The following is a 21,939-nucleotide window of genomic DNA, read 5'->3' on the forward strand; positions in this document are numbered from 1 at the left end:
TCGTCAGTCAGTCAGTCGGCCAGTCAACCACTTTGTTCCAGACTAAAATATGTAGACAACTATTAGGTGGTTCGCCGTGAAAGTTTGTAAAAAATATTTACGGTGCAGAAAAAAAAAAAAATCCTACATGGTTTGGTGACCCTCTGAAACGCCACCAGGAAGTTACATTTTTTTGTTTTTGGCTGAACCACAATAGCAGCGCCAGCCCGACAAAGATGAATGTCTGTCACTGACTGAGTGGCAAATAAGGAAGTTATGATCATATATGGTTATAAATCAGTTTTAGTATACATAGCACATTTAAATGCAATAAAAGTTGACTAAACTGCTGCACAACATCAAGCAGAATTCAAAAATATCAGATAAGTGTAGACTTAAAAGATTTGAGCTTTTAAAAGACAAAATAAGCAAAATATAAAGAGAAGGATGTACCCCGGTGGTCAGCCAAATGCCACAAATTCCTGTATTTGTTTTAAATGAAAAGCCTTCGAGCAGTCCAGCCATATACTACTGTAGGTTTTGACCTAATGTTGTTTCGTAAAATATCAAAAACTATTCTATAGATTGCCACAAAGTTCGGCACACAGATCAACTGTCCCCAGAGGATGCATCACGAGGTGTTTGGTGATCTCACAACGCTTCAATAATTAACAATTATAGAAGGGGTTACCTTGAAATTTGGTCCAGACATTCATGTCCTTCGCAAAACTAAATTGCAACAACTTTGGCTACTCTTGCACTTTTCATTTGGCACCATCATCAGGTCACATGTTTGACTTAGCACATGAAACGCTTGCTCAGTTGTACTCTGTGTTTCATGCTTAATAACATGTGAACATGACAAACTGAGATGGTGAACATAATATTCCTCCACAGTCCAGTGTATAAATGGCTATGATAATATTATTATAATTCAAATCGTGCACGTTTCTTTTTAAAAGAGTAATTCAATATTGACTTGAAAATAAGTTGATCGACATCAATGGACAACGGGTTTACTGAATATACAGCTATTATTTTATCTTCTTCTGCATGGCAGCAGCACAGCAGAACATAATTAAGTAATAACAGCTCAAGCAGAATATTTCCGTTATAGCAGCAGCCAAGAGGACTAAAGTTCTAATTATGTATCATGCCCAAGGTCAGCATTGTAATTTCAAGTGATGGTGAGACCTCAGGTGGGACAATTCCTATTCTTAATGTCTCACAAGAGCATTCTACCTCTTATTTAAATATGCAATAAGTTCCATATGCATCACTAATGCCTAATGCCAGTGCTGGGAATAACCATCATAAATATGTATACTGACTTCCAAATGTGACAAGTAGTGTGAGTAGAGCTGGATTGGTTTATCCCTCATCATCCGGTGAGGTTATTGTTTTTGCTGCTCTGTCAAATCTCACTATGTCACACCGCAACGTATTGATTGTGTTGCATCTTGTGGATACTGCTTTCCCTCCCTGAGAGAGAGGCTTTACACAACCTTCAGCCAGCCATTCCCAGGAAACCCCTCCAGATATTATCCATTTACAACCGCATTTATTTCTCGCCCTGGATTCTTTCTGGAACTCTATCATCCTAGTAGAGGATAAGGGCTGCGCGGAAACCCTCGACGACAAAGCAGAGCAGTCCTTTGGCAAACTGTATGTCTAGACATCTAATTCAAATATGACCGTGTGAGTGATGGCTTTGCCGGTGGATGAGATTGAGCGGAGGGGAGGGTTTATTTTTTTTTTCTTCTTCTTCTTCTTCTTGCACTCCAGAGAACTAAAATTGAGGAATAAGCTCTGTGACAGATTCAGATAGGAGGAAGAGATATTGTCAGCACCGCACCGTGGGTAGGAATCCATAGCTCAATATGTTTTTATTTTCTGTTGATTTGAGATTTTTTTTTTTTTTTTCTGAGACTATAATTATCATTGAATTGGCAGGTGTCCTCATGCCATTTTCAGCATCTCTGTTTTGCTAACTCTGTCTCCCTCTCTTCCCCTCTTGCTCTCCACTTCCCACCTCCCCACCCCTCTCTCTTCCACTATGGTGCCAAGTAAATTATCAGATTGTTTACGAACTGTAACAGAAACCTATTTTCAAATCCACCCACACCCCTGAACCACATTGCCATTATGGAGGGATCTGATAAAGTAGTTCAGCTGAATCATGAATGTTTGAATAAAACAACCAACAACCCGTTTTCGCTTCCTATCGCCGCGCCTGCGAATGAGACTTAGGTTCGAGTCGGTCTAATCTCCGAAACCCGCCCGCAAAATTGCTTATTTTACTTGACTGAAGTGATTTTGGCCCCAGAGGCAAAACCTGTGCAGGAAAACTTGTGCTGAATATGAAAACAGCTTCTGCTGTGAGGTTTTTTAGCGCTTGCATGGTATTGGGACATCAAGGAAGCTACGAATACACAAATTGCAACTCCAGCTCAAGTTTCATAAGATGTATAATTATGTGGAAGCTGGAATCATAGTTTTAATGCTTTACCTGATGCAGAATAAAACGTCATTGAAGCAGTTCCAACTTCTAAAAGCTGGAAACCGGCTTTTATATCAGCATATTTATCAATCTATCCATGTTATAAAGTTGCATAGATACCTGTAACTGAACAACACTCTGAATGAAGGGAGACAACACTTTTAAAGTTGTATTGCACATGATATATATAATCCTGGGATTAAAATGAATTATTTTGCAACTACATAGCAATCTGCAAACCAAAACCAAAACATCTGATTTAAAAAAAATCATGCGATTGCTCCCTTTGCTGTTTGTCCTGACTGTAAATCATACAAATCCCTTCCTGACCAAACTAGCTGGTTCAGGTGACCTTGAACCATCCCTTAGTTATGCTTCTATAAGCTTCTTGAGGACCTCTCATGATGCACTGAACTCCCCCTCTACTCTTTCTTTTGCTCTCCATGCATTTGTATGCCACCACTGCAAGATGTTTTAACATGTATGTTTTAATGTGCATTGGGCTGACGCGGCACAGATATTCTGCACTTTAAATAAAACTGAATTCAATTCAATACGAAAGATCCTGAAACAAATCAGTCATAATATGATAAACCTTCAACATATATCGCTATTTATCTCATGTTAATCTTCATGCATTTAATTATTGCACATTAAAGCTTAAGAATGTCGTACATTTCTACACTTTAGTCACAAGTAAGTAAACTGATATAATAAACAGGAGCTCTTTAGCCGGTCACCGAATTGTCCCACTTTCTGTGTGGATTTCCCAGTGGTAGCATAGTGCTGGCTACAACCCGACAAGCAAACATTACTGTGTTTTACCCAGTGCCTAAAAGCACCTCTGAGTGTTGTTTTGTTTTGTTTTGAGTTTTTTTTTGTTTTGTTGCTCCCATGTCCCCCTCGGTGCTTTTCTGGCAGCAAAAGATGTCTTACGGACACGCTGCTTAAGAAAGAGAAGGGAGATCTAAAAAGCAAAACATTTACATAATACTTTGACATCAGGAATGTGAATTTTTCAGACTGTTTAAATTTTCTTTCTCGCGAACCACAGAGGCACAAAAGAACAAGGTCGACTAGTTGGGAGTTCATCAAACAGCTCATCAAGACAACTTTTAAACTGCTGAACAAACTACCGCCTCAAGGCACAAAGTTCTGCATAATATGATTTTAGTTTTTTGAAAGAGAAAGAGACAGATTCATGTTCGAGCACATGACGACTGGCTTGAAGCCGTGCAAGCCCCTGCTGGCCTGTCTGAAACCAGAAGTCTTTAAAACCTCCTCCTGAGGTTTCAAGCACATCCACATTGCTTGATTCTCCTTACATACACACAGCTGAGATGACCGAAAAGACGACCTGAAAAAGCTTACGCCACATCGGACACTAATTATAAGGCAGCATGGGAGTTAGTCTCACTGTGGCTGCAGAATTTATGCTGTCAAACGGGGTCAGTTTTGCAGCATTACAGTTATAATATCTATGATTTTCAGTCCTACCTCGGAGCACCAAGTCAAAAGTAGCACTGGGTGTTTGAATACTCTGCCATATTTACTCCTACTAAATATTCTAGGCCAGCTCCTCCTATGGAAATGGAAAGATGAGACTTCCTGGAATTGCAAATGACAAGCTGAACAGGGACGGGTGAAAAAAAAAAAAAGAAATAGTGGCATATGCTTCTTACTCATTCATTATTCCATATTGCTTCCATGAATCATCACAGATGTACTGTCTGCTTCCTGAACCATTTTCCAGAGCTGTCTGCTTCGCTCATTTGCCCCACTTTCCCTCCTTGTGCTCCTGTCTGCGTCTCCTCCCCAACGGGCTAAATACTCCCCATCTCCACCGAGTTGTAAGTAGCACCGCCTGGTCACCCGGGGTCAGCCTGGTTTGTTGATTTAATCCTTGTCTGATGTTGTCTCAGCTCGTAGCCGGGCTCAAATGACTGCAGCGCCGGCCGACCGGACCTCTTCGCTCAGTTGTCTTGATAACGCCTCTCCTCAGAGCCCGCCACTCCGATCTGATCGGAAAGCTGATGAGAAGCAGCCACAGTGAGGTACCGGTGTTTACCAGAGAAGGTTTTAGATCTGACTTCCAGCCAGGTGGAGTGGGAAGGAGTGAAGAGACGAGTGTAGCTGAACCGTTAGGCCAATCTCTAATGTATCTCAACCTAGTGTCTGAAATATCGGTGAAAATGTTGCCGGTAAACCGAAAAAGAGAAAGGACTGCACGGCACACGTGTTTTTAAACTTTGCTGCTGATACACTTGCCATTCAAAAGGTCAGCGATTACAAATAGTCTGAATGAAAATGCATTGTATTTGGTAAAAAGCTTATATGTAGAGTATAACAATTATTCTGTTGCTTTGCATCTTTTCGCCATGCGTTCTGTGTACTAAATAGTTTTTTAACAGTTTAAGCAAAAATTTTGAGCCTTGTTTTCGATTGGTTTTCTTGTTTGAATCAGCACAGCCTCTCATCAGTTAGTGAAATCACTGCACACTGCTCAAAGCAACTCGGAACTATTTTTATTCTGAGAACAGAAAAGAGCTTGAATGTTGTAATACAGTGTGAAGCTTGTTTACTAGCCCAGTTTAATACATTTGTTGGGAAAGCATGCATGTAAGTGGTGATATCACCAATTGTGCTCCATGTGATCTATAATTTGCTAATGCGGTTAAATAATGTTAGTGGCTTATGCATGCCGTGCTGACATGCAATTGCGGGAGCAGACCCTCTGGGACTACAACTTTATCTCCCATTACAGATGCATGTTAGTGTCACGTGTGGCATCGCAAAATGGAATAATATCCCTTAAGTAAATTATTCATGTTACACTTGACTTTGAATCTATCAGGAAAAAATTGGAATGAAAAAAATAAAATGCATCTTCAAGATACCCACAGCAGATCTATCAGTCATGGTAGCTGAGAGGAGTATCAAACTGAATATTTGCTATCAAACTGAATATTTGCTCTCAAATGCTGAGCTACTCACAACTGGGAGATGCACAGTACAAGTGCAGCCCACTGCCGCTGGGCCGTTGAGCACTTCGCTGGAGGAGAGGATTAAATGCCCTTCTCAATGGCATCTCCGTGGCAGTTGTGAGGGGAGAACAGGGCATTAATCATTCATCTCTTCCATCCTGATTTTCCAGTCCGTGTAGGGTGTGAACTGGCAACTGTTTGGTCGCAGATCCACTCAAATATATAAAAAAAACAACCACATCTTATAGTTTTCTCATTATTGTCACTATTTGGTGGTAAGTTTGAGTTTACTATCCTGCTTAAACACAAGCACACTTATATATACACTTATACATATACATGTATATGTATATGTGTGAGCTTGTGAGTAAGTGAGTGCGTGCATCCCTTCATTTTGGTAATGGAAATGCTGGGAAGCCTTTAGTAGTTGCCACTGGTAATGGAATGAGAACATATGTATAATTTAAGGCTCTGTTACAGCCTTCCGAGGGAGCCAAGGCACTCACACACACACACACACACACACACACACACACACACACACACACACACACACACACACACAAGCAAACGCACATATTCACAAGAAGCTTAATCACTGGCAGTGTTTCTTCATCTGAGTGAGTGAAAGTGGCACTAATACAGCACTGTAGTTTCAGCTCTCTTAAAGTCCCACCAAATATCCCTCTCTGCTTATAATTCTGCCAGTTGGCCTAGATGAGTCAAGACTACTAGCGATAATGTGGAGCGAAACGGGGTTCAGCTTGCTTTACAGGAGAGTGGAGTTACAGTAAAAAAAAGGGCAGGTTCAAGGGTTTGCAGACGCCTGTCTGATTGATTCGGGAGGCGAGCCCTTCCCGTTTTAAGAAACAAATGTTTACATGCCGGGATTTAGGTTAGACAGAAATTTGGCACAGCTCTCACTTCAGCATTTGTTAGCAGGGCTAGCCTATGTGTGTGTGTGTGTGTGTGTGTGTGTGTGTGTGTGTGTGTGTGTGTGTGTGTGTGTGTGTGTGTGTGTGTGAAACAGCAAGGTGTCATCAAGACCTTTTCCCCCAAAATGTCAGTGATGCCTCTTGGCTTGGAGCTGGAGTGGTGAGTATGTGTGACCCTCCCTCCCTTGACGGTACCTCTTTCTGTATTAAGATGGCAACATCCATTAACATCCACTTTGAAGTATAAATAAATATGAAACAGTGCTGAATATTATTATAAAACACACCTGACATCAATATTTTAACGTACTGGGTAACATGTTAGTGTTTAAAATGTGTGTGTTGTGTTATGGGTGTCACTGAGGTCAGAGACAGTGGTTCAAAACTGCAGTTGCTGTGATGTCTAAGCTGTGAAACCTGTCAATCACTCCAGCTACCTATGGCACTGATATGTGATTACATCTCTGTGATTGGCAGATTGTTAGGGGGTGTTTGTTAATCCAGGCTTGAGGAACACGAGCGAAGGGCTAGGTCAGAGACTAAGTTAACCAGGTTTTGTTGTTGTTTTTGGTCAACAGTGGCCACTCTCAGTGGTCGCTGATGGGTATATCCTTCAGAGTTGCTGGGCAAACAGGATTTCCAGACTTTAATCGCAGCAAAACTGAAGCTGAAAGCAATAGTTTATGGGCCACCATAACATTACCATTTTGGTTCAAACTCAGGACTCACAGAAAACTACACCAGTTTCAATAAACATATCTCTTCGAGGTAATAACATGTAAGTACAGAATTGTTATTGGCTGATCCGTGTTTTTTTTTTAATACAGTGCAAATGTATGTTTACCACCAGCGTGATCGTATGATGTGGTATTAGGATAACTAAACTGGCATCGACACGCATATATCGTGTGTTGTGTGCTGAAACTCACCAAGCTGCCTTGCAGACTTTGTAGAACCCTCTCCTGCAAAACACAAAGGGATATTTCATTCAGATGATTTTACATTATAAATGCCCTCTCCCTCCCAAAAACGAAAATCAAAGAAGATATATGTCACTGTAGAATATGTTGTCAGTATCATTTGTACACAAAGAGCTCTCCATATTGTTGCTCCATTTTGCCCTTTAATTGGTATTTGCCAAACGACATTTCAAAACACATTTGACTGTCATATCATTAACATCCACTCAGTTTCCTTCTGTTTGTGTATGCAATTTGCATTTGATTTGTACCATCAAGCTATAATTTACGTGGGCCACATCTTGCACGCGTGTGTGTGTGTGTGTGTGTGTGTGTGTGTGTGTGTGTGTGTGTGTGTGTGTTGCAATATGACGCAGACCGCCAAAGCAATGAGTCAGGACATCATAATGACTGTGCGGCATTGTGAAGAATGGTCTTCTGTTTTGCATCCCCCCCCCCGTCAAAACAGCTCCATTGTGTCTCGTCTGCGAGCTGGAAATCCCTCTTGCTTGACAGGCAATTCAGATTCCCAACAGCAGCGGCAAACTAAAAAAAAAAAGGGCCACGTCGTACACCGACTCACCGTCCTACTTTTTCTGTCCTGCGTTTTTGTTTTGTTTTTGTTTCTACAATGGAGTGTGAGAATGCAATCATCATGGCCGTTTCAGACAGCGGACGACAATTTTTGGGGAGAGGAGAAAGGAGGCGATGTCTCTGGCATGTTTATAGAGAGCTCGACCAGATAGCAGCAGAGACATGAAGGAGGGAGAGGACAGACAGCGGAGTGGAGGGATAAAGAGAGCAGCAAGATGAGAGAGAGATAAAGAGAAGGGGGAAAAAAAAAAAGACATATGGAAGATTGCCAAAGTAAGAGAGTGATGGATGAAGTGAGGGATGACTGAAGGAGGGAGGCTGGGGGGGGGGGGGGGGTCATCGCCTCTACTGCCGTGGCAACCCTGACGATGTCATTTCCGTCTGAATCGTGCTACTGGTTAAACAGACCCCCAGCAACCTGCACCCCTCCCACCATCATAAATTCATACAAACATTCCCCTTCTCATTCTATTAATTTCCGCTTTTGCTCCTCCACGTTAGTCCCCCTAGAGACCGATTACGGTGGTCTCTGTGTGCATAGATGATGCCACCACAATGTGCGTGTGTGATTGTTTTCTTTTTTTTATCCCTGGTTTTCTCCCATTTGTTTCCCACCCTCTGCTCGTGGCAGACACTTGCTGTAATAAAGTAAATGAGGTTGGGAAATGGCAAGACTCAATGCGATATTTCAGCAAGCCACTCCCCAGGAACACCACTGTGGGGGAGGCAGACAGCTGAGTCTCTGATTGGAACGACTTGTATGAGTGCGAGTGTGTTTGTGTGTTATGTGCATCGGACTGGAGTGTCGTATTTGCAGAACATTGTTTGATCTCAGCGTGTACGGAGAGTTTGGACGCTCATGCCTGAAAGCTGGGGTCCTTATTGCAGACAATTGGCAGGGTGTTTGCGTGCGTGTGTGTGTGTGTGTGTGTGTGTGTGTGTGTGTGTGTGTGTGTGTTTGTGTGTGAGCTTATTACAGACAGTAAGGCTTTCTCCCTGCACAACCAAACCCATTTAGAGGAGAAGAAAAAAAAAAAAAAAAAAAAAAAAATCAATAAACGTGCAACAGCAGCATCTGTGCTCACAATAGCAACTTAAGATATGTGTTGCCATGTCCGCTTAAAAGGAGCAAGAAGACGTGGAGGAGATATTTCTCCAGCCAGCGGAGAGGAACTAGATCAGGCTGGGGTGACGGGGTTCACGAACTACCTGCGCGCAGCAGTGGAAATCACTTGGGGTTGAATTATCCATGCCACACACACACTACGTCTTCACACGAGCGGTTAGAGCCTCGCTAAGTGCTTCGTACCAAGCGGCTGTTATATGTATAATGAAGAAAAAAAAACAAAACCGAAGCTCTCCTTTGATATTTACCACTCGGCCCTCCCACCATTTTTTCTCGCCTTACTCTGGCGTTTCTGTAACAGTGAGGCAATTTATTATAAGGCCGACTTTTATTATTCCTCAGCTGAATGCCTATGAGGATGTAGGGGGGGGGGGGGAGTTTGCTGGGAGTTAATGGAACAACAACAAGGACTGAAATCGAGAGCATTTCACGTCATCCAGTTTGCTGGAAGTCCTTCGAGATATGTTCAATTAAAGGGGCACTCCAACGATTAATTTTTTGACAGTTAACATTTTGTATTTGCTCAGACATAAACATTGAACTGATGCCTCTGCTACAATTGGATTGAGTTACCAGCAACATAATTAATTTGCTTTAAAGTTGCCTAACACTTCTGTAGAACATCAGCATGAAGAAATGAAATTGGAATTAGAGATGAAAAATCAATCACCCGTGCATGATAACACAATATATTGATATTATGCTAACTGACAAATAAGATGTTCAATTAGTGTGATTATTTTTAACGGTCTAATAGGAAATAAATATTTTGGTTGGACAAGTACTAATTCATTAAAAAAAAAAAAGAAGGACATTTCTTTTTGATCATGTGAGGCTGAGGTAAAGATTAAAATCCATAAATTACATAATTCAGTGCAGTTGAGAAGTCACGTATGCTCCTCTCCCTCTCGCAAAAGTTTAGTCAAAGGAAAACTAGTCTTTCGTTATTGCAAAACTATTAAGCATTTGCATTTTAGAACTTGAAAGTGATACCGTATATTATCATCAAACAGACAATGTCTTTGTTCCCTTGTGTGCACTCACTACCCCAGCCATGCACCACTCTGCTATTCTGGTGCTCTCTCAGCAGGCAGTTAAACAAACAAGCATACACCAAAACAGCAACTATAAGAATTTCCTGAATGAAAGGTCACTGCCTGCTCGTGTCTAAAATTAGCCCAGGCCCAACGAGCCGCACTACTTTGCAGTCAAACAAGGCAGGAAGTGAATGAATCGCTCCCTCTTCTGTGTTGAAATTAAATAGATTTCAGGCCAGACACGAACTGTTATATCAGAACGACATGCATTTGTGTTTGGCGGTGACGCTGCGCGAGTGACGCTCTAGAACAATCCGAGTAAGCGTGACACAAAGTCCCCAAGATCACACAAAACCCCTGACAGAGCCTGAGATTCACAAAGTTTGAATGAATAAACAACAATATGAACAAAGGGACAACTTTTGCAAATAGAGGAGGAGGTGGTGGAGATAAATGTCAAATGGTGTGGATTTATATTTCACCTTTTTACCAACAAAACACCGAACAATTTTGGCCTATGATTCGCTTATTCACATACACACACACACACACACACACACACACACACACACACACACACACACACACCACTTGCGATTGAGCTACTATGCAAAGTGCTTCTCTGCCATCGCGAGCAACTTGGGGTTCAGTGTCTTGCCCAAGAACTTTTCTGCCTGTGGACAAAAGGATTGAACTGCCAATCTTCTGACTAGCAGGCAACCTGCTCTGCGTGAATGAAAGCTGCCTCAGTTATTAAACGTGCTAATTGGGTGGGACAGACAATAGCTCCTGACTACGACTGACTCGGTGCCTGCCAGTGTATGCAGACGGGAACTGCGGGGAAAGAAAGCACTGGAATGATGTGAAGTAAATGTCCGGCTGGCCAGGAATCGAATCGGACTTACTGCTAACGGTCTTGTGGCATGCAACCTAACCGTTGTCCCTGTAAGGCATTTCAATGTCATTAAAACTACGCAAGATATTATTTGTGTGACTTCTAGCGAATGAGATAAAATAAAGTGAGGTGATACGTTTATGATCCCCGCAGGGAAATCGGGCAGTTGCAGGAGCATGGAGGGGGATGCACTCTATAACGGTATATTACAGAAAAAAAGAAAGAAAAAAAACCCAATTACAACATGTGAACCTACTGAAAATACCGACGGGGTAAACTGTCTCTATAGTGTTGGAAGACATTTTCAAACTCGACAACAGTTGCAGTTTCGACCTTTTTAACCACCTGTTGGTGAAATTCTGTCTTCATTTTAGCTCTTCCCAGTACCAGACCAGCTCGCTACGTGTCCCAGTGTGTGTTTGTGTGCGTTCCTTAAAGATTATGTAATCGTTTGTGATTTTTGGACCCCTAGCTGCTTTTGGCTGACAAGCTCTTGCTAAGAACAGCGCTCCGAATTCTTCCCCTCCAGGGGGCAGGTTGGCTGTGAGCTGGCTTCAGCCGATCGTTTCCATGAGCCCCACGTCTCCTCCGATCCCAGTCAGAGTGGCTCGCTCGTCTATCCCCAAGGACACACCCGTTTCAGCCCAAACATGCACTCTTAAACAAGGGAAAAGGTTAATGCCACCACACAGACAATTCTGCATTTCACAAATAATCTCCCTCTGACATACGCACGCATATCCAATGCAAAAGCATGTATACGCACATAATACGTGGGCCCCAAAGTGTCAATTGGCGCGTGTTTTGATGCACAGATGCACCTTTATCGCATAGACAAACACCCAAACAATCATGGGCACATCTGTATACTATGCCAACATGGAAACACACAAAAATATATAAATAAGTGCACATCGGACACCTTGTACCAATGACAATTACAATGAGACATATATGCCTTCTCTCTCTTTCACAAACACAGATTCCCCTCAAAAGTGCCCCCTGACTTTATGTCATGGGTCTTTGCTTCAGTTTCTTAATAGAACAATGTCTATAGACTACGATCACAGTGAAGACTGATGCTGGGAGCAACATTTGGGTGAAACCAGGCTGGAATATCTGATGCCACACGGTTCCTGCTGCAGTGACGGAAGCATCAGCCTGGTGCAGCAAACACCGGAAAAAAGTTCACGTATGCAAAATGTGCATCACCCGCACACACTCGTATCCCTCGGAGAGCATTCCTATGCACTCTTACATAAACACAAACACAAACACAAACACACACACACACACACACACACACACACACTTTGACATTTAACATGGTGAAATGACAGAGGAGGGAGGGGAATGTCAAGCCTGTTTGGGCCTTGTTTCTGATCCGGGGTGACACGTCACGCAGCTCCGTAGGTATGCCATTTGTAAAGATTACATTGTGTTTTGGATGATACTGGAGGGCACATCCAATGGAGGGGAGGAGAGGTGGGAGAGAGGAAGGGGGAGGGAGGAGGAAGCAAACGTGACAGACGTGGCAGAGAGGAAGACAGAGAAAACAGAGACCGAGGGGAGAGACAGAGGAGAGAGATCATTATTTGGCATGTCCAGCAGCGAAACAGGCAGCCTGTGTGTGTGTTTTCTGGGCATCAGCCTCCACCGTTCCCTTCAAAGTCCTTTTCAATAATGTAAATGTCCCTCACTAGCGGGCCCGTCTCCTCTCTGTGCTTAATTGTTTTTGGCCTGTTATGCCTGTGCTCCCTTGCACCGACTCTGCGACTGTGCCAGTTGCCGGCTCCTGTTTACTCTGCCTGTGTGTGTGTGTGTGTGTCTGTGTGCGTAGCCGGTGCATGCATGCAGTTTTGTGCGTGCACAAATTTCGAAAGAGACCCCAAAGTTGTGGAGAAAAGGCCAAATAAAGACGGCGAACTTCAAACGAGCACAAGAGGCATCAGAAGACAGCGGTTGCATCGCGAGGCCGGCGTAAATGAGGGGAAGGCAGAGGAGAAAAAAAAAAAAAAAAAAAAACAAGAGACAGAAGAAGAGTCTGAGCCCAAAAAAAAAAACAGAGACAGAGCTGCATGTAAAGAGCTGTGCAAGTGTAATAAGAGAAAACGAGGAAGGAGCTCAGGGAATAAAAGGAGCAGGAAGGTAAAAAAAAAGAAAAAAAAAGAGTGTTGGCATATGAGCAGAAAAATGGGGGAAATAAAGAGTGGAAAAGAGAGAACCGTACAATAGGAAGCAGTCGATTTGTTTGGCTTATGTAGCAACCCATCCCAAAAACACACACACACTGCTAGTACACCCGACAGACAGGCCTCCCTGTGGGTTGTTAGCCATGCTTGCAGAAATACAGCTTCATTTCTGTTGACAGCCGGAGGAAAATAATTGGCCGATAACAACTCATCAGAATGCAGGCAGATATGTATGATTTTCTCACCCAGTTGTATCTGAGACAATCAGCAGCAGTGTAAACAACAGGAAAAGGAGGAGGGGGGGGGGGGGAGTCCTTTCATTTCTGTCAGGGCGGCGTCGGGAGGAAAGTTTGGATTTGCCTACACACGTGTCGACTTTATGGATTTTCTTTTCTCTGGGTGATTTGGTTTGAGGTAGTTCACTTTCAGGTACGTCCAAAGAAAAGATCTTGCATCGGGCTATTGGATTTTTCATGCAGGCAGAAACGACTGCTTACGCTACATCTCATTCGATAAGCAGAAGAATTATAAATAAAACAAAACTGGAGCTAAAAATCAGCAAACAAACATCTGTAAAATGGGCATTTCAGCCTTTGATACTTTCTCAGTGTTTATGTTTGGAGTGAAATCCAGCAACTTTCACAGTCAGCAAAGTGTTTGAGTGACTCATCGTTGGCCAACTGCTGTGAAAAAGCTTTTCATTTCGTCTGTTGCTTGAATGTTTTTCGAGGTATAGTCGTGCAAATGAAAGTCATTTGTCTCCGTAATGAGACGATAATAACCCCAGCTACATCGCGGGGAGGAACCTGTACATTTGAAGTTCTCAGTCTTGACTTTTCAGGAAGTAATTTAATCCTTTTTGCTGGGTCCCATCTGAAATCTGGCAGAGTGAGGAAATTAGCACTCCAACCAAGCCTGAAAAGTCCAATTGGTTGAACATTACTCACATTTCTTACAACACCCACTGTGGGGATGATTCAGTCTTGTATCACTCGACCAAATCAAGGGTTACTCATCAACTAGACACTGCTACTGAAAGATATATCCAAAGGGAAAACATGAACCTGAATCGAAACGGGGGCTGCATTCCTATGACTGAAACACATCCCTCTTGAACTATTTATGCAGTTCAAGGTGCAGTTCCTCATGACTGGATGGCAACTGTTTGAATTCAAAAATGTACCAACCAATCACCCGCGACCCCTGAGTTTCCATCCGAGCGTGGTCAGATGGAGGCGGCTGCTGAATTTCATCCTCGCTACACTTTCTGTAATAGAGTCATAAAAGTGTTTATATGGTTGCATCCTTTCTAAAACTGCAGCATCTCACATTATTAGGAGCAGCCCCTCCACCCTTCTGAACAGCTCTCATAAGTGGGTGACCTGTGCTAATTTTGTTTCACTAAGCCGTCCCTATTTAACACCAAAATCTCTCTTCTGGGTGCCATTTGCATTGGGGGGAAATAGAATATTGAGGCCAAAGTCATGCCACTTGAATGTATAATTTACCTCTCTTGGCTCCCACATTAGATTCCAAGGTTTTCCTTTGTGATTTGACTAGGGGTCCCTTTGCAGATGAAATGACTCTCTGTAGCTAAGCGGGATGTGTCATTCAGTGTAACTCATTTAGGTATCAAAGATGACTTTATACACAGCATGTATTATATTGGAAGGCAATGAGTTAGCATCACACGGATGACTTAAAAGTAGTGATAAAAGAACATCAGAGGTGTTTTGTATGTTATTCGACTTTGCACTGAAGCAACTATTCACAACACAATCAAACCTATTCTATATTTCATACTGACTGTTATACCTTGGTGCAATTACTATGAACACAAGACAAGTTGAGGCTGTTGGCAGCCTGCATATTTCCCAATTAGTTCTATAGTGTTTCTCCTACCACTCATTAACGTGAATTTGTTTTATCTCTGCCTTTCATTGAGGTGCAGAGCTGTATGTTAACCTTCCTGTTGTCCGTGGGTCTTTTGTGACCCAAAATGGTTTTGAAAATGGGTCACGGAAGACCCGAGGACAACACCCAATGTGGACAAAGCTTCAGCTGTCGTTCTTGCAAAGGATCTTGTATCCAAGTTCCATCTTAAAACATGTCCTTCTGACAGCCTATCGAAGCTGATTTTGGTTGGCGGTACACCCTACAAGTCGCCTGTCCACCACAGGGCTAACAAAGTAAGACAGACAACATTCACACACATTTAGAATCACCAGTCAACTGAGCACGTGAGTCTTTGGACTGGAGGAGAAAGCCAGGGAGCCAGAGTGCCTGGAGGAATGTCAGTGGTCTCATTAGTAATTGTTTTTTGGTTCAAGAGATATCAGGGCTTCAAATGGTCTTGCATATCCAAACCAATGTCCACTGCACCGTGCCAATCCTGGCGAATGGTCTGGTTGCACTCATATATGTATATATATGGGTCGAGGCAGATGGCCGCCCACCTCTGACCCTGGTTCTGTCGGAGGTTTCTTCTTTTTAAGAGGGAGTTTTTCCTTCCCTCTGTTGGAGGTTTTTCTCCCTTAAAGAGGAGGTTTTTTTCCCCCCTCCTAGCTTTATGTGGGAATTGTTGAATTGTTGGGTTTCTCTGTATAATATTGTAAAGTCTTGCTGTAAGGACTTTAATGTGTCAAGTGCCATGAAATAACCTATTTTGTGATTTGGCGCTATGTAAATAAAGTTGAATTGAATATATCATTCTGTTATAAGGTAAACATGTTTTGGCTTGTTTGCATTTCTTGTAGCAATGTTGCAATGGTGCCCCTGCAAAATACTGTGGAGGGGAACTTGTTTTGGTGGAACATTTGCATAATGGGGACGCACGGCCTCACCTATGGTCATGAACTTTGGGCAGGGACCGAAAGAATGAGATTGCAGACACAAGCAACTAAAGTGAATTTCCTCCGAGGTGCCTGGGCTCAGCCTTAGATAGGGGTAAGAAGCTTTGGCATCCCAGAGTAGAGCCGTTGCCCCTCCACGTGAAAAGGAGCCAACTGAGGTGGCTCAGGAATCTGATTAATATACGCCCTGGGAGTCCTTCCATTGGAGGTTTACCAGGCATGTCCAACTGGTAGGAGACCCCTGGGTAGAGCCAGAACTCTCTGGAGAGATTACATATCACATGTGGGCAGGGGAGGCCGTAGGATTCCCTCAAGAGGAGCTGGAAAATGTTGCTGTGGAGAGAGGCGTCTGGGCTAATTTTCTTAAACTTTTGCCACCCCAGAAAAGCAGAAGAAGACGAGTCCACAATTCCTCATGACATAGAATGTTCATTTCAGTTGGTTCAATTAAGGTTGGTGAAAAACAGTGGTTTGGGGAAATGGCTTTTGTGAAGCATCTAAAACACATGGCTTCAGCTATAAAAACAAGCAAATGCTAATTGCACAAATGTCACATTTGCGTAATTTTCTACAGCAACGTTTGACTGGTGCCTTTCTTAATCATGTCATCTTGCTATGCCCTCTTCTTCTGCAGTGATTTAATGGAAGCAGACTGGAGAATTAGCACTCCAGCTGTTTATCGCAATAGCCCCTGCTCCGAATGTTTGTAATAGTGGATACAAGCACACAATTCATTTGCATTTTCTATTGTTAATTTTCAGGAAAACCGAACAGAAACCAAAGATCACTGTCCAACTCCAACATCAAGCATTTCCCCAGGCAGCTGTACAGCACTTCTACTGGAAATACGTTTAGACACCTGGAGAGTATAAAATCTCTTTTTTTTTAATCCAGAATATATATTTGAAATAGACAAATAAATCCCTAAATTGTCCCTCTTTTACAAGTCAAAATAAAGACAGCAGATGGGAGAATAAAGCTTTCGATTAAAAAAAAAAGAACAATACTATAAAGTGTTACCGTGCTGACATTGTGTTGGTAATTTAACAAACTCATGGAGAAAAAGTGAGCTCATCTGTCAGGTACATTAAAACCAGCAAGTTATGGTTGCAGATGATAAATCAGCAGAGATTTATCGTCCCCGGCAGCGCCGCGCCTTGCCAATAAGTCTATTCACACCAGTCACAGTCTTTGCCCTTCTCTGTGTGCCTATAATGACACCTGCACTACTGATTGATGCCAGACAGGGGCATTAGTATCAGCGGTGGTCATTTTTGAAGCATCAGCACATCCCAACAGCAGACAGCGCTACCTAAGACACCTACTGCGCTTCCCTCAATTAATGTAGCCATAGGCATGCGTGTGTGCGTGTGCGTGCGCGTTTGTGTGTGTGTGTGTGTGCGTGCGCGTGTGTGTGTGCGTGCGTGAACTGTCAGTTTGCCGCTCGTTTCTTTGTCTGACTGCACCGCGTCGGCCTGCCCTCTCACCGAGCTCGTTTTCCCCTTCACTCTGTGTGAAGGCCATCTTCAGAGGGAGGGAAGAGAAAGACGGGAAGGAACAAATCAGAGGGAGGGAAGAGACGGAGCGGGCAGTGAAGGGGAGATTTTCTTTTTAAGAAATAGAGACAAAAGGCTGAGCTGAAGAAAAAAAAAAAAAAAGATGTTGTTAAAAAGGAATGAGTAAGGCAGAGGATCTGTGAGAAACAGATGGGGAGAAAAAAAACGGAGATAAAGAAAAGATATGAGCGAGACTTCTCCTGTCTGTGATAGCGTGGAAGTTATTTGTAGTTTCTTTAAACACAGATCACGTTGCTTCAAATAATTGACTGTAGCTGTAATCTTTATGGTCTTGCAGTGGCACTGAGACTCTGTTAAATAGCAGAAACCAGAATGTAAACTTTATGGCACTATTAACTGTGAAATAGATATACACACTGGGATTGATTCCCACATAATTGCAGTTGTGCTCACAAACAAACAGCATGCACACTTAGTTTTAAGTTTTAGGACTCCAAACAATGCAAAAGGGAGGAGATTTTCGGCATGCTGCTCCGTCTGCCTTTAAAAAAAAGCTGTCAAAGCCAGTGCTGCTGAAGATTAGGAACACTATAGATCTGTAATGCATCACAACAGGCCCGAGCAAATAAACAAATTGGAGAGAAAAGCAGTGCACAAAAGACTTGCCAAGAACTATTTATCAAAATTTCCAGAGGCCTGTTGTGTCTGACCTATAAGAGCGCCTTCTACCTCGTTGCAGAGAAGAATACCTTAAAGATGCGAGCTGACACCGCTGGCATATAGCCTCCAAGAAATTATAGCTCAGCGCTGTACTCCATGACTTTTACCAACTTGTCAGTAATAGCTATTATCTTGTGTGACGGCAGCAATGTCCCTGCTCTAAGCCGTGGATAACTTCCAACATAATTGACCTTCGTTCTGAGGTTGCATCTTTTACTTTCCCTCCTCACACCAGTAGCTCATCTCATCTCTCCACCGCACACTGTGGGGGTAACCTATATGGGCATTTGTTACCATGGCAGCGAGAGGCCGTTCCTTGAGTGTTTTATTACTCGTTGGGAGGGGTGAACAGCGCTCTACATCAGGCCCTCGTCCCTGAGTGGGTGCCTTGTCAATGCGTCCACCTCACCCCCTGCGCCACTGGAAGGTTTGCAAGTGTGAAATGTATGTTTTGTTATTGTCAGCCTCTCAGCGAGTATATGTAAGGTTTTGTGAGGATACTTGAGACGCATGCCACTGAGACAGGAATTTGAATCCGATAAGAGGAAACGTGCTGGTGCTTATCTTACAGCTGTTAGATTTAAAGGGTTAGTTCACCCAGTAACAAGGAGCGATGACATTTATCCGTGCACATGGCTTAATTGGATCAGGTTTTGGCCACCTGTGGTTCCGTTTACTTGGCAACAAAGCAAATTTTGCATTTTCAGGTCCTGGTTCTGTTTCATTTAATTTCATGTTCACAGACTTATTGCAGAGATTCCAAGATTGTATTCATTGTACAGTGGTCAATGCCAATTCGTTAAAGGCAGCTCCAATAATTTCAAAGTTAAAATTCATGAAAACTCATGAAATTAATTTTGGTCTGAGCAAACAGTTCCGATCAAAAGATCGAAATTTTGGTTGGTTCGGGCTTTCTTTTTTTTCAAATGTGTTTAATTCTGCCCACATTAAGGCTTCTTTGTGGATTTATCTCACGTCTTTAGGCATTTAGTCTACCCCATGTCATTATGTTCAACTATTATAACTTTACATACTCTAGATTACAAAGTTTGAAAAGAGATCCACATTACAAAATGAAACTCCAGTGAGTGACAGCACGTTATACATCATTTTACTGCAACTAGTTTTATTCTCCGGCATCACTGAGAGCTTATGAGGAAATAACTGTTCATGAAGTTCATTATTCGTGATTAGTCGTGCAACTCAACCTTATATGTCAAACATCAGGACAGCAGGTCCAGGATGAAATGGTAAGGGAAAAGAGCTTTCCTGTGCCATATTACCTATTGAAGTCAAATATGTTATATTAATCCATAATAATGACAGAAATGAAGAGAAAATCTATCTTTATGTCTACTTGTGACATTTATTTTATGCTTTTCTTTTCTGGAAGTTTTTAATTCATTTGCACTGAAATTCTAATATGAATGTATTTTTTTTTTTTTTTTTTTTTTTAAATGAGTGTAAAGACATGGATTGTGGAACTTTGTGGAACATATCCACTTTGAAGCTGTGATATTTTCAATAAAAACCAAAAAACATCTTCCTGGATGAAGCTTCCTTGGAAACCATCATGTCTAGAATGTTTGAAACAGACTTCAGTGTAATACCCCGCTAGTCAGCCGCCCTCCCCTCAATCTAAATATAATGTGTTGTTGTGTCGACAGCCGCAGGCACTGGCCACTCAGTCGGAGTAAACACCTGTCTGAAATTGCCTGGAATTGGTACAGTCCAGGATGCGGAATCATTACACCGGCACGAGATCGCCATGAAGCGCTTTCTCTGTTTGTGTTGCCAATTTCATTAGGTCTGGGCGTGTTCTCCTCATGTTTCCCTGACAGCTCCTCTCAATCTTTTTTGTTTTTTATTTTTTTTTGGTCTTCATCTTATTTATTTGGTTTCTCTGGTGGGGCTGGACAGGAACCCTCTGGAGACAGAGCTCTCATTGAGAGGACTCTGAAGAAGACTCATAATAGAAGCACACTGACGCGCACACTCAAAGGCATGTCCACACACAAACAGAGAACATCATATAGTGCAATGACTATATATCCATAAGCCTCCACTCATAGTGAAGCCATGCTGCCAATGAGAAAGCAAAAAATAATTAGTCCATGGGGAGGCCCATTTTGTCTGTGTCAGTAGAAACAGCTCAGTGATAAAAGGCAGAATTGCACGAATCAAAATAAAATTGGGGTATGCGAGCAGTCTGACCCTGGAAGAAAAAAAACGATGTGAACTGTCTGGCTTCTCTTTGGAGGAATTATCTCAGCGAGCAACCAAACTTGTCATGCCGTTTGTGTAATATTAATATGTAAAGCATCACAGTCTACATAATGAGTGATCTGAAGTAGTCTTGAAAAAATTCTTACCTGGTAAAGAAAGCCCAACGGAGACTCGTCTTCCTCAGGAAGTTGAAAGAAGCCCGTCCAACATGGCAGCTTCTCATAAACGTCTACAGCAGCACCACAGAGACACTTTTCTGTAACTGCACAACTGTGTGGTAGTCCAGCAGCACAGCCCCGGACAAGAGAGACCTGCACACAGTGGTGAAAGGAGCACAGAGGGTGATCAGAAGTCTTAAACTTGGACTCTATATATTGTAAGAGACTGAAAAGGAAGCCTGAAAGTATCCAAGCCACCAAAGCCACCCTAGTCCCCCAAATGCCAATACTACACCACAGGGCAAGGTTTTCTCTGGCAGTATTTTGTATATGTTTTGCACTATAATTTTCCTCATGTTGTTTTAATGTCCGGCAAACAAAATTTGATTGTATGACCGTCAATAACCATAAAATCGTATTGTATCTTATCGTATCATATCACATCGTATTGTGTTGAATCGTTCTGTATGTTATTGAACTGATTCCATTTTATCGCATAGCACCGGAACATATCGTATCGTATCATATCATATTGTATCATATTATATTGTGTCGAGTATAATATTATAGCTCCTGTGACTTTCAGGCAATTGGAAAAGCTTAGATTGGGTTTTCTTAATTTATTCTCTAACCATATGTAATATCTATATAAGTAACACAGTAGATTTCCTGTGTTAAGTTTAGGACCGTCTTCAGGTCGCTCTGGGAGTGAATGAAACACGGCAAATGTTTGCAGTTTAAAACAAGGAACTGAACTGCAATTTATTATAGTTATTAACACACAGAAAATCAAGGGAACAACATAAAAGAAAACTAACAAATTCAAATAATAACCCCAATACCGGTATTTCTCCTACAGTCAGTCAGTTTCAGTCTCTTGTCTTTCAGTCTACTACCCGGGTCGTGTATGTCTGGAGGCTCTCAGCCCAACTCTTATCTGAATCTTTTTGCTCGTCGGTGCTCCGGCAGGAGAATCCAAGAAGACCAAATGCAGCTTCACCCACGGAGAAGATGATCAGGGGTCACAGGGTCACTCAGCTCCAGCGCTCTGTGGAGGTTTCTGGGGATCGCTGTCTCCATCACAGATCCATACAAAAAAAACAATCTGCATGCAGCAGAATTTAATACGATGTCAGTACTATAATTTATAAACTCTATTGTTGGTGTAACAGTAAATGACCAGTAAAATAGTATTACACACATATATAAATATATATATATATATATAATATTCACTATGGTCAATATTAACATAGCAACATATT

General features: G+C 42.3%; 1 long non-coding RNA gene across 1 annotated transcript in view; it reads right to left on the reverse strand.

Annotated features, from left to right (window-relative positions):
• Positions 1 to 20,752, reverse strand: part of LOC138208485 (uncharacterized) — a 42,892-nt gene extending 22,140 nt beyond the window's left edge. Inside the window, exons 1-2 of the long non-coding RNA XR_011179094.1 lie at positions 20,663 to 20,752; positions 7,328 to 7,360 (exon numbers count right to left, since the gene is read on the reverse strand). This is a non-coding gene — a long non-coding RNA (uncharacterized lncRNA). The remainder of the gene's footprint in view (positions 1 to 7,327; positions 7,361 to 20,662) is intronic.
• Positions 20,753 to 21,939: the final 1,187 nt, after the last annotated feature.

Source organism: Embiotoca jacksoni, unplaced genomic scaffold (genome assembly GCF_022577435.1).
Source record: "Embiotoca jacksoni isolate LCO1_2020_lvr unplaced genomic scaffold, fEmbJac1.0.p SCAF_38, whole genome shotgun sequence".
Classification (NCBI taxonomy): domain Eukaryota; kingdom Metazoa; phylum Chordata; class Actinopteri; family Embiotocidae; genus Embiotoca; species Embiotoca jacksoni.